The following is a 13,629-nucleotide window of genomic DNA, read 5'->3' as shown; positions in this document are numbered from 1 at the left end:
TTTACGTACTTTCTGACGAATTAAATATACCCTTTTACTTTACGCGTAACGAGTTTAACAAATATTGAAAATAAAATCAAAGTAGACGAAAATGGCAAAGTACAGAAAAAATGATCTATAAGCCCCTGGTATGACAAAATACGGTATTTAATTTTAAAATAGTATTTTCAATTATATTTAAATGTTACCTATACCAAAAACTCAATACTCCACAAAAAAAACAGAGAAGATATAGTCGACCCTTTAAAAACCAATTTTATTCAAAATTCAAAAATTGTCAAAAAAACGCTTTACCCCTTTAGTAGAAATAGAAAAACAATTTAAGAAAAGTTTTTTTTTATTTTATATAAAACTGAGAGACTAGTTCTCGTAGAAACGGACAGACATGGCTAGATCGACTCGTTTAATTGTAACTTGTTACAAGCTTTTGCAGCTTAAATAAGGAAAGCAGATCTTGGCTAACGAAAAAATTCGAATTCTTAAAGAAAAAAGAATTAAAAAGGACCCTACAAACACTTTGTCACCATGCCTTACAAGCTACGCTTGGAAATATAATGATGCTACTTTCATACGTCGCAAGAAACTGTTACGTCAAATCTAATAATACGTCCGTATATGTACATACATACATATTTACCTGGGTTGTTTTGGCCCAAATTTGCGCCCTAGTACCGCTGACACACTTATAAATTGAATAGGTTTGGTAATTTTTGCGCCAACTTTTTGGTCAAAGTCATCCCAAGAGCAAATTCCGAGACTGATTATTAATATTACTGTATACATATACATTCATTGTCTGCACAATAAGAAACACCAACTGTTACTCGGAAGTTGTGACGTAAAGTAATATGTATGATTTAACAAGAGAAAACGATATAGTCGATAACCTCGATTATTAGATACCAGTACCTCAGCTTAAGGGAGTGCGAGAAGGATGGAGATATGCTTAAAGAAACTCTGTTTTTTTCACTAACACACGTACCCTATGGGGCCACCTATCTTTTTCTTCTATAGCGCCACCTACACTACAGCGCCAACTAGCCTATAGCGCTCCTAGCGGTTTGGTGGCGTATTAGTGAAAACAGCATTTTTGCAATCGCAAATAAATAGGTTTCCGTCTTATGATCGTATGTTAGAGCGTTAGAGTGGGCGTTGGACCCTGCTGAAACAAACTTTCACTGCGCAGGAAGCCCAAGAATCTGAATGGCAAGTCGCAACACTCTATAGTTTCAGAGATCTCAGCGTTCATACGCTGCTACATACTTCCCGCGAATCTAGTAAGCCCCTTTTACTCTACGAGTAGCAGGCATAAAAATAAAATAGGCCGAAAAACAGGCCAAAAATAAATGAGGCCATTTCAATTTCAATATTGAACCCATTTGGGCTTAAAACAAGCCCAATGGTTTTTGTTTTTTCTAAATGTACGAGTAACGGGTATAATTAAATGGGAAAGAGAAAACGATTGTTTATTATTTATTTACGTAGTCGTCGTCGTTGATTTGTATTTCTTTTCGCGTATGTGGTGCACAATTCAAGGCCAAACCTTATTTATGCCATTTATCATTGTTTAAATGTTGAGTTTTTGCTTTTTTTGCTTCTGTGGGCGACGTGGTGTAAACATTGAAAAATTGCCAAATTAACTGGCCATGTGAGCTGAATGGAGAAAAAGATTTTGAAACGGTACTTGGCCCGTTTGTTTAGATATTTTCAATTGCGCACCGCATGAAAAAGAGTGATGATGGCGCAATTCAACCAGCTCGTCCGTCAATATTCTCTAATGAATGCAAATCACAGTGAAATATTGCATAACAACCCCATAGCTTATCGCTTTTAACCGGTATGGTTGTCCATGTCCGTCTGTCCGTGTAGGCGCTGTGATCTCGGAAACTTTAATAGCTAGAAAGTCGGTATTTCAGATTTTGATTACATAGCTTCGTAAAGAGCGCTTGTTTGTTTCAACAAAACGCCCGTAACGCCCACAAACCTCCCAAAAACCTCCCTCCCAATTTGGCGACCACATTTTTAAAAGTTCACATTTAAAATAAATGTTATTTTATTCCGCTTGTCAATACCTACCGGCACGCCGAAAATTGTCAATATCGAACCATTAGTTATTAAGTAATGACCTTAAAATTGTTTCTAGAAAGAACATCGTCAATGACGTATAGTCAGTAGATAAAATAGATAAGCGTAAAACATAAAAATAAAAAGTAAATTAATATGTAAACACCGGTGATTCTTTGTCTCTGCTCGAAGCTATGTATTTACTTTGCAGCTGGTTAGCTGAGTAAGGGGTATCAGATAGTCGATCTCAGATACCTTGTTACGCGAATATGATGCTAGAAAAACCAATTTAACCAAATCGTATTGGCCTCGTCAATACCTATCGATTGGCCTAAAAAAAATTTTCAAAGCGGTCATCTTAACATTTTAACTTAACTTTTATCAATTTTCAATTTAAAAGCTAAGTAACGGGTATCTGATAGTCGAGGCACTCGACTATATCGAAATAGAAGGAACGCACTAAGGGAGTGCGAGGGAGATGAGGATATGCATGCAAGTAAATGGCTTTTGAAAAATACTGGGTTTTGGGTAAAAATATAGTTGACAGATATATTACTGAATCTTAAACTCACTATTTTTTTGTTAACTGTGCGCTGTGAAATTTAAATGCGCAGCCTGTGATGTCCTCTCCCATTAAATTATAAATATTTTGAAAAAATATAAAATAGCATCGATATACCGATATTTTAAGTTGATATTTTCAAATATCGTTATAGTTTTTCAAAAACCAAATATCATCGATATGATATTTTTAAAAAATTCGACAACCCTATTTCCGAGTTCTCAGACAAACAGACCGCCAGAGAGACGGACAGTCGGACAAGACTAGATCAACTCGGCTTGGGATCCTGATTAACAACATACACATATACTTTGTAGGGTCGCAACTGCTTCATTCTACCTGTTACAAACGTTTTAACGATTACAATATACCTTCTTAATTTATATGTGTAAAGGATGATTTAAAAAATGAACAATATTTAGCAAATTATTATAGGATTTGAGCATTGATTACATTGCAAAATAAATTAAATCATTTTCTGAAAGATATAAATATTAATACTTACAGCAGAGTGCTTATTATTACAGCAGAGTACTTTTTAATATTGAATGGATTTTTGGAAACAATCAAGAATTTTTTTTTATTAATTAGCAAAAAGTTACGTGATCTGCTTGTAACCTTTTCAGTTGGCCAATTTTGTTTTGGCTCTGAAAACATTTTTGCTAATCTTCATCAATTTTTTTTGGGTTTTTAGTTCGATTTGGCCGCTTTTTGTTCTGTTTTGTGTTTTGCGGGCTGCAGCTTTGCGGCTTACGCAACGTATTTTCAAATGAATTGTTCGGCAAATCAATTTGCATATTGCGCGGCACATTTGCGGTAACAACAGGCGCGGCTAACAACAACATTGGGAGCCGCCCCAAGAGGTCACAAAACGTTCCTAGCCTCTCGACTGTCCCGGCAATTTACAAAAATATTTTTGTGTTCACACTCAATTAATACCAATTGACTGCAAAATTGCCAACACCTTTGACACGATTCGAATGGAAATCAATGGGGATGTAAAAACAATCTCACAGTGCCCATCTATGTATCTGCAATGCCCCAGTCTATTCACAGGATGGGCAGAGCTCGCGCTTTTCGCTCCGCTGCTGAATGCAAAGTAAATCAATAAATAAATAAATTGTCACATACAAAATTCATTAGGAAATTTCTTAAAATACATCAGTCGCATTGATAACGGGCAGCAAGAACAATAACCTCGAATTATTCACATTTGAACGCAATTGAACTTTTCGCATAAATTTTCGTGGCAAGAACTCCATGGCTTGTGCTGTTTTTTATGGAAAATTATATGAACAGCACTGAATTGAATTATATTTAATGTAACAGCTTAATTGATAAATAATGTTTATTGTTATATCATTAAATCGACTGAACCCGAGACAAAATGCGAGAATATTATCCAAACTGAAATTGATGATGCGGTTGAATGGGTTCGAAACCCAACGATGTTCAACAGATTTATTTATTGGTTGTATGTGAAAGGCTTAACATATAACACCAGTTTACAAAAAAAAATTGATGAAATACGCCTTTCAGGAAACCTTTGTTTTCCGGTAAGATACATCTCCCTGATTAAGAAAAGGGCACTTAAAATTTTTTCTATGGTACCAATTTTTTTTTAAGTGTAAAAAACGTTTTTCGCACTTTTTTATTTTCTAACTCGAGTTGTGATAAACCGAATTCGGTCATTAAGGACTCATTTTACAGGTAATAGAATGCCCTTTAACTTTCTTATACACATCATTAAGTTCCATTCATTAGTTCAAAAGCTACACTTCGTCAAAGTTGAAAAATTAGGAAAAAAATCAAAAACGCTGGCATAAATGGCTTCTTTAAAAATACACGCGTAAAAACCGAAATTAGTTTTATGTTGTTTTCTTGAAGGCTGAACCATAACGGAGAATATGCGCCATAGATCACGACAATCCGTTGGTAAATCGATTTTTAACAGATTTTTAAACGTATATACCCAAGTTCAGTATTCGGGAGCAGCGGCCGTTAAACGTTATTTTAAATTTTCAGTGTTGGGGAACGTAAGAATTTGGTGCAAGTTGTTATGCATAACGTCAGTTTCCTTGCTATTAGCGCTGGGCAAGCTAAAAAGTATGCGATTGCAGTTACGAGGAAATCATTTTTATATATTTTTAGCAAGGAAACTGACTTACTGCTTAAAAATATGGTGTACTTGAGCATTTTAAATCTCTTCTGTAATGTCAAATCTGTTTCAATATTATCACTTGGCGTTAAATTTGATCAAATTACAAAAGTTCTGATATCAGTTTTGTTGAAAAAAATTCTTGTAAATTCGACTAAATAAATGCACTTCTAGCTTAGCGCTTTTATCCCCACCGGCCCCAACAGCTTCAATCTTATAAATTTTAGCTTTACACTTTCACTATATATAGGCTATATATAGTGGTCGGCTTCGCACACTCTCCTGGTGCGCGTTCGCCACTACGTGGACTACCGTCCAACAGTGATCAATAAATGTTTTGAAGACCATACTCTAAACATTAGACTTAGAGTCGAACTGTGGCGCCCACAGTTTTGCTAGAATAAAAATTGTTGCTTAATAGTATCGATTTTATCAATTCATATCGAAAAAAAGTTTGAGTAACGAGTATCTGATAGTCGAGGTACTCGACTATAGCGTGCTTCCTGGTTTTTTTATCATGTTTTCTTCTTCTCCGGTATATAGAATTTTTTAAGTGTTTCAGAATTCTGAATTAAATATGTAGGAAATCGGACGACTGAAGCATGCAGCTGCCATAGGAACGATATGATTATTAATGGGAAAATAATATGAAAATAACTATAGCGTCGTTACTTGTATTTTTATACCCTTGCAGATGATTTCAGTCAGAAGTGAAGGAGACGTTTACGACCTCATAACGTGTATATATTCTTCATCAGCAGCAATAGACGTGTCGATATAGCTATGTTTGTCTGTCCGTTTCTACGCAAACTAGTCTCTCAGTTTCTAAGCTATCGAGATTAAACCTTCCCAAAAGTCTTGTTTCTATATCACGTAGTATATAAAATCGGAACGAGCCGGATCGGGTCACTATGTCCTAAAGCTCCCATAAGAAGGATGAACAATTTTTTTTAAATATACAAAAATTATAACATTGGTGTTTTTTGACATATTAACTTCTACTTTTAGGATTATCATTCCTTTAATATTTCAGAATTTCAAATAATCTTTAAGAAACGGACGATTTTATCATTAATCTGCCACAGGAACGATCGAATAATTAATGTTAAAATAATACAAAGACCCTTATATTTCGTTTACTTACGGTAGTAAATTAAAATGCAACATTATCTTTATATTTCTGTGATTAGCTTTAGTTTTCCTTTAATCGGAAAGCTCTGTACATGCAATGCTCCCACGGTAACGACCTGAAAGGGTAAAGAAACTTCGGCTCGCCGAAATTACCTTCCTTTCTTGTTTTTAATTAAAAAAGGTCGAAATTCCGATCTTTAAAACACAACAGAATTTAAATAAAATATTTCTATTATATAACCCCTTAAAATTCAGAGACCAGAAACGGATAGACGGACGGATTGACCGACGGGTAGATAGACAAACTGCCGGATGTCCGTTTATATGGGGTCGGAAATCACTTCACTGCGTTGCAAACTTCTGACTGAAATTATAATACTTTCAGCAAGGGTATACACACTGAAGTAGTCAATTCAACATAATAAAAAAAACCTTACAAACATTACTATACTAAAACCATTCATATTTAAATTTCAAATAACAAGAACATGCTTTCACATAATAAACGAATGTAGCACGGTCTTTAAAAACCTAAACTTGTGAATGGAATTTGGACGAACTGACCCAAACTTAATCAAAAGGGTCTCTTAAAAATTGGAGCTGACTACATCTGTTGATATTGGTCAATATATCTGGCCATTAAACGAATTCTCACCTCAAATCAGGTCACATAAATTCAAATGATATATGAAGTTGGCGAGAGGCAATGAAATCAGTCCTTTCCAGTCTGGCAGATAATCTTTTAACAGGATGCCCAATACTTCTTATGGTTGCTGCGTGTTTGGGTTATTCTGCAATTAAAAAAGAGAAGCAGTCAAATTAAATTATAATAGTGCACTCACAAAATTATTTTTCTAGATACTAGAAAAATCGCCCTAAAATTTTTTATAATTTAAGGCGAATTTTTCAAAGCATATGCTATTAATATTTTCTCATATTTAGAGCAAAATGGTCATATTTCGAAGAAATAAAAGTCATCTAAAATAGCCTTTAAAACTAGAAAATCGCCATTAAATTTGAAAATCGGTGGCCAGCGGTCTAATGCGTTGAACTTTCAAAATCATCTAAATGGCGTGAGTTCGAGCCCACGAAGAGTCAACATTTTTATACCCGTCACTCGTAGAGTTAAAGGGTATACTAGATTCGTCGGAAAGTATGTAACAGGCAGAAGGAAGCGTTTCCGGCCCCATAAAGTATATATATTCTTGAACAAAATCAGTAGCCGAGTCGATATAGCCATGTCCGTCTGTCCGTTTGTCCGTCCGTCCGGATGAACGCTGAGATCTCGAAAACTATAAGAGCTAGGCTATTGAGATTTAACATGCAGATTCCTGAGCTTCTTTCGCACACGCCCACTCTGACGCCCACAAACCGCCCAAAACTGTGGCTCCTACAGTTTTTATGCTAGAATACAAATTTCATCTAATATGTATTGTTCTCATCAATACCTTCCGATTGACCCAAAAAAAAGTTTGGCACGCCCACTGTAACGCCCACAAACTTCAAAAAATCGTAAATATGAACGTTGATATCTCGGAAACTATCAGAGATAGGGAATTCGGATCTCAGATTTAGATTCCGTAGCCTTGTACGCAGCGCAAGTTTGTTACGCGAATATGCCACGTTCACTCTAACGCCCACAAACAGCGCAAACCTGTGACGACCACAATTTTCATGCTAGATAGAAAATTTTAACTGAAATGTATTGGTCTCGTCAATAACGCCCATAAAGCTTAAACCAGTCTACCGCTGGTAGGTGGCGCATTTCAATCTCGCTTTGCTGCTTGCATATTTCCATTTCTTATTGGTCCCTTTAGCTGAGTAACGGGTATCTGATAGTCGAGGTACTCGACCATAGCGTTCTTCCTTGTTTATTATAGTCTGGTTGTACTAGTTTTTTCTTTTTTGTGCAAGCTTTTAGAAATGGATTTTTAGACAACAATTTTAAGTGCAAAAGCAAAAAAAAAACAAGGAAGAACGCTATAGTCGAGTACCTCGACTATCAGATACCCGTTACTCAAAGGGAAATGGAGATATGCAAGCAGCAAAGCGAGATTAAAATGCGCCACCTACCGGCGGTAGACAGATTTAAGCGTTATGGGCGTTAGAGTGGGCGTGGCAAATTTATTTTTAGATCAATCGATAGGTATCGACGACACCAATACATTTCAGTTAAAATTTTTTATCTAGCATGCAAATTGTGGGCGTCACAGGTTTTCGCGGTTTGTGGGCGTTTAAGTGGGCGTGGCAAACTTTTTTTTAAGTCAATTGATAGGTATTGACGACACCAATACATTTCAGTTAAAATTTTTTATCTAGCATGCAAATTGTGGGCGTCACAGGTTTTCGCGGTTTGTGGGCGTTTAAGTGGGCGTGGCAAACTTTTTTTTAAAGTCAATTGATAGGTATTGATGAGAACAATACATTTCAGTTAAAATTTTCTATCTAGCATCAAAACTGTAGGAGTTACAGTTTTGGGCGGTTTGTGGGCGTTAGAGTGGGCGTGGCAGTCTACTGAAACAAACTTGCGCTGCGTAAGAAGCTCAGGAATCTGTACGCCAAATCTCAATAGCCTAGCTCTCATAGTTTCCGAGATCTCAGCGTTCATCCGGACAGACAGACGGACAGACGGACAGACGGACATGGCTAGATCGACTCGGCTAGTGATCCTGATCAAGAATATATATACTTTATGGGATCGGAAACGCTTCCTTCTGCCTGTTACATACTTTCCGACGAATCTAGTATACCCTTTTACTCTACGAGTAACGGGTATAACGAGGAAGAACGCTATAGTCGAGTACTACGACTATCAGATACCCGTTTCTCAGCTAAAGGGATCAAAGGGAAATGAAAATATGCAAGCAGCAAAGCGAATTTGAATTGCGCAACCTACCCGCAATCTCAATCTATGGGTATGTGGGTGGTGGACAGACTTTTTTTTGGATCAATCGATAGGTATTGACGAGACTAATACTTTTCAGTTAAAATGTTTTATCTGGCATGAAAATTGGGGGAGAAACAGGTTTGGGCGGTTTTTGGGCGTTAGAGTGGGCGTGGCATGTTCTCATAATAAGCTTGCGCTGCTTACAAGGCTACGGAATCTAAATCTAAAGTCCCAATTCTCTATCTTTGATAGTTTCCGAGATATCCGCGTTCATGTCTACGATATTTTGAAGTTTGTGGGCGGTTTTTGGGCGTGGCAAACTTTTTTATTGCTCAATCGAAGAGAGTTGGGATTTCAGATATAGATTTCATAGCTTCGTAAGCAGCGCAAGTTTGTTACGCTAATGTCCCGCTCTAACGCCCAAGACTATGGCACCCACAGTTTTAATGCCAGAGTAAAAATTTTAACTGAAATGTATTGGTCTTGTCAATACCTATCGATCGACCTAAACAAAATATTGCCACACCCACAAATCGCCTAACACTGTCGCGGACACGGTTTTCAGGCTAGAAAACAAATTTTAACTGAAATGTATTGGTCTACGATTGACCTAAAAATAAAGTTTGCCACGCCCACAAACGACCATTACCATATACTGAAATCGCGTGTAGGTGGCGCTTTACAATCTCGCATTGCTGATTGTACAAATATCTCCATCTCCCTATTGCTTCCTTAAGCTGAGTAACGGGTATCTGATAGCCAAGGCACTCGCCTATAGCATTCACTCTTGTTTTGATAATTATCAATGTTATTTACTTAACGTTATTAAATCAGTTGTAACTAAAATCCTGCTCGTAGTGCATCAACGTCCATCATATATATTGTAAGCAAATGAAGGATTCGGGGATAGGTGACGCGAGTGTGCAATCTCGAAAACAGTCTCTTGCTGCTTGCATATCTCTATCTCCTTCACATTCCCTTTAGTTGAGAATCGAATCGCAAAGTTACCTTTCGTGAATTAAAATTAGCTCACGCACGCACCTCCAGCGTAATTTCATTTGTTCATTTGAAAACCGAGCAAGCTTTGGATTTTAATGTTAAGCCACCAGTAAGAAATTGTGTCCTACATATGTTGAGAAATAATGCTACAATAATATTTAAAAAACACCTAGCATAAGCGGCTCACTAACTGAACAGACATTTGCACAGAGGCCCGAAATTCTATATTTCTCCTAATAAACATTGAAGTCCGTGTTTTCTTATGGGGCGGCATAACGCACCCGGCAGTCGGGTTTGGGTGGTTAGGGCCCCAGCGGTAAAACTTGTCCAGAAATCAAGCGAGTAATCAAGAAAGCCAGCGAAGAGCAAATCAAAAAAGATAATAAAAATAAAACGAGTGAGAAATGCCGCCAAGTGCCAAAAACAAGTTTAAATGTAACTGCCAGACGGTAACGAAAAAAATAAATATACGAAAATAAAACCCAGAGAGGCAAAAACAATTGCTGCAATATTGCAAGTTGCTGAGGCGTCGTAACAGCAACAAAAATCAAATTAGCGCCTGTTGCAATCGTCAGACGTTGTTATTAATTTTTGTGTTTTTTCGGAATGTTTTTACTGCCGTTCATAATTCGCTCGTATGCAAAAAATGTTTAAATTAAACGCAATTCTTTTATTTGTTTTCTTTTGGCAATAAAAACGGGGAACAACTGCAATAACAACAATCACAACGAGTTGGCGACGAAGACTTTTAAATGATAATGATTATAAGGCCGTTAAAATTTATGAACAATGAAAACTTCAACGACTACAAAAATACCACGGGAAATGAGAGGAAGAAAGCGTTAAGTGAATTCAACCTCTCATACTTAACGAGCTATTTTATTCGGGACCAAGACAAATTTTTGGACGAGTGAACTTATGATTAGCGTTATTAATTCGCATGGACTTGTGCTAGGTAAATTTCGCTCTCTCTTTAAAAAATGCACATCTACGTGTACAACGTGCTTTGGACAAATTCTAGGAAGCCATCCAAAAACATTAACAAACAAGGAAGAACGCTATAGTCAAGTACCTCGTCTATCAGATACCCGTTACTCAAAGGGAAATGGAGATATGCAAGCAGCAAAGCGAAATTAAAATGCGCCACCTACCGGCGGTAGACAGATTTAAGCGTTATGGGCGTTAGAGTGGGCGTGGCAAATTTATTTTTGGATCAATCGATAGGTATTGACGACACCAATACATTTCAGTTAAAATTTTTTATCTAGCATGCAAATTGTGGGCGTCACAGGTTTTCGCGGTTTGTGGGCGTTTAAGTGGGCGTGGCAAACTTTTTTTTAAAGTCAATTGATAGGTATTGATGAGAACAATACATTTCAGTTAAAATTTTCTATCTAGCATCAAAACTGTAGGAGTTACAGTTTTGGGCGGTTTGTGGGCGTTAGAGTGGGCGTGGCAGTCTACTGAAACAAACTTGCGCTGCGTAAGAAGCTCAGGAATCTGTACGCCAAATCTCAATAGCCTAGCTCTCATAGTTTCCGAGATCTCAGCGTTCATCCGGACAGACAGACGGACAGACGGACAGACGGACAGACGGTCAGACGGACAGACGGACAGACGGACAGACGGACATGGCTAGATCGACTCGGCTAGTGATCCTGATCAAGAATATATATACTTTATGGGGTCGGAAACGCTTCCTTCTGCCTGTTACATACTTTCCGACGAATCTAGTATACCCTTTTACTCTACGAGTAACGGGTATAAAAACGACATGCAAATTCCCATAATTTGTTAATTAAGAAAACTGATCAAAAGTTACTATATATTAAGCAGTAGTATCCAACTTTATACAAGTCTTTGATTCTTCTTAAGCTTTATAAATCTCCAAAAGAACCGCGACCAAGACACGATTAAAGCTCAATTAAGACTTCTTGATAATGTCAAGGAGACAGCATCATCATCATCCCGGTCATCATCATCGCTTATATTCTATAGTCTATAGCTGATGGAATAAACCAGCTCCGATGTCATGGGCAGCCAAAAACACGAGTCGTATGTGGCGGGTCTCCGCGGGCCAAAAGGGAGCGGAGTGGGGCTTAAATCACATTTATTATCAACGATGACATATGAAAGCGATCTATAGGAACATGGCGATGCAATCTGCTTTTTGTAGACATGCATACTCTCTAGCTGTTTTTGATTCAACAAAGTGATAGAACAAATTCAATACTGCAAGTAATAACTTACTTGCTGTAGTGTAGGGCTTTTTTCAAACATATAGGTGCATTTACTTTATCACTTTATCCTAATGCAGGTCAATTTTCTCGGCTCGTAAATTGTATTCCCCTGTTTTATACCTTTTCTGGATTTTTCAACTTTTCTCGAAGTGATTTGTGTTTCCATTCCGATTAGACCAAGAAGAGGTCGTTCTGCGTTGCTTAGTTCACTGGAGTCATTAAACTTTCTATGCTTGCCCTTATCACTGTTGTTTCTGCAGTTGCCGTCACTTGTCTGCAGCCGGGACGCAACGACTCCAGTTCGCCCGCTCACGTTCGCAGAAGGCTTGGTCGTGATCCACTGGCCTGTTGCCATTGGATAGTGGATATTGGCCACCAATGAATTCCAGTCTCTGTTTTCCGCACACCTTGATTATTAAGCAGCATCAAATTAAGTGCTTGGCATCAAAAAACCATTGACCGCTTCAAAGTTCCAAGCCCCCAATACTGATGTTTCTTTTATTACATGATCCACTTTGAGAAATATATTATCTAATTATCCTAATTATGGGATGCGTTCATAATTCTTAAACACACACAGAGGAAATTATTTTAGTCTCACATTGAGTATTATTTACTCACTTCCAGCAATAATTTTTTGAAAAGAGGAATACTGATTTTGCGTACACTTATACTCTTTTAGAGTATTATTTTTTCTCGTACTAAGCGCTTCCGATCGCTAAAATTGAATCGTCTGTTTCCGGGAGTGCACATTTTCTTTGCTAGACAATTGAACCATTTTTGGCATGTTGATGGGTATTGGTAGTCATTGATCACTATGAAAGCTAGACGGTAGGGACTTGACATGAAGATTATTGAGGTTTATTTCAGCAGGGTGCCACGCCCACTCTAACGCCCATAACACAAAAAACTTTTCCAGTGCCCACTTTTTTAATATATTGTAATATGGTGCGTAATGACACTCTCAAAAGTGTCATCAGTTCTACGGGCTTTTTAACACTTTTGAAAGTGTCACAACGCTCACTCAATAAATGTGATAGCGCCCTTAACTTCTTAAAATTTGTAATGTGCATTCAAAGTAAATGTACACTCATAAAATTATTTTTCTAAATACTAGAAATAAACTTTCAAAATCATCTAAATGGCGTGAGTTCGAGCCCACGTCGAGTGAACGTTTGTTTTTCTTTTTTGTGCAAGTTTTTAGTATTGGATTTTTAAACAATTTTGTGCACAAAAACAAAAAATTTAGAACACGTTGAAATAACAATAAAGAGAAATGGAGATATGCAAGCAGCAAAGCGAAATTAAAATGCGCCACCTACCGGCGGTAGACAGATTTAAGCGTTATGGGCGTTAGAGTGGGCGTGGCAAAGAGACCAATCCATTTCAGTTAAAATTTTTTATCTGGCATGAAAAATGTGGGCGTCACAGGTTTGGGCGGTTTGTGGGCGTTAATGTGGGCGTGGCACTCTGCTGCAGCTAGTGATCCTGAAATCATAATACCCTCTGCAAGGGTATAAATATGAAAAGGCCAAATATAATAGGCCAAGGGACGTGGTTCTTCTGCCATGTAGGCAGAAATATGCTT

At 37.4% G+C, this 13,629-nt stretch overlaps 2 protein-coding genes across 2 annotated transcripts in view; one reads left to right on the top strand and one right to left on the bottom strand.

Moving 5' to 3' along the window:
* Window positions 1-13,629, top strand: part of LOC108007883 (chaoptin) — a 381,371-nt gene that overhangs the window by 279,864 nt on the left and 87,878 nt on the right. The window lies entirely within an intron of this gene.
* fog (folded gastrulation) overlaps window positions 1-13,629 on the bottom strand; it is a 51,039-nt gene that overhangs the window by 19,382 nt on the left and 18,028 nt on the right. Inside the window, exon 3 of the mRNA XM_017071653.4 lies at window positions 6,571-6,706. The gene's annotated coding sequence lies outside the window, so the exon portion shown is untranslated. The remainder of the gene's footprint in view (window positions 1-6,570; window positions 6,707-13,629) is intronic.

This window comes from Drosophila suzukii, chromosome X (genome assembly GCF_043229965.1).
Source record: "Drosophila suzukii chromosome X, CBGP_Dsuzu_IsoJpt1.0, whole genome shotgun sequence".
Classification (NCBI taxonomy): Eukaryota; Metazoa; Arthropoda; class Insecta; order Diptera; family Drosophilidae; genus Drosophila; species Drosophila suzukii.
This window is presented reverse-complemented; position numbering and strand designations above follow the sequence as displayed.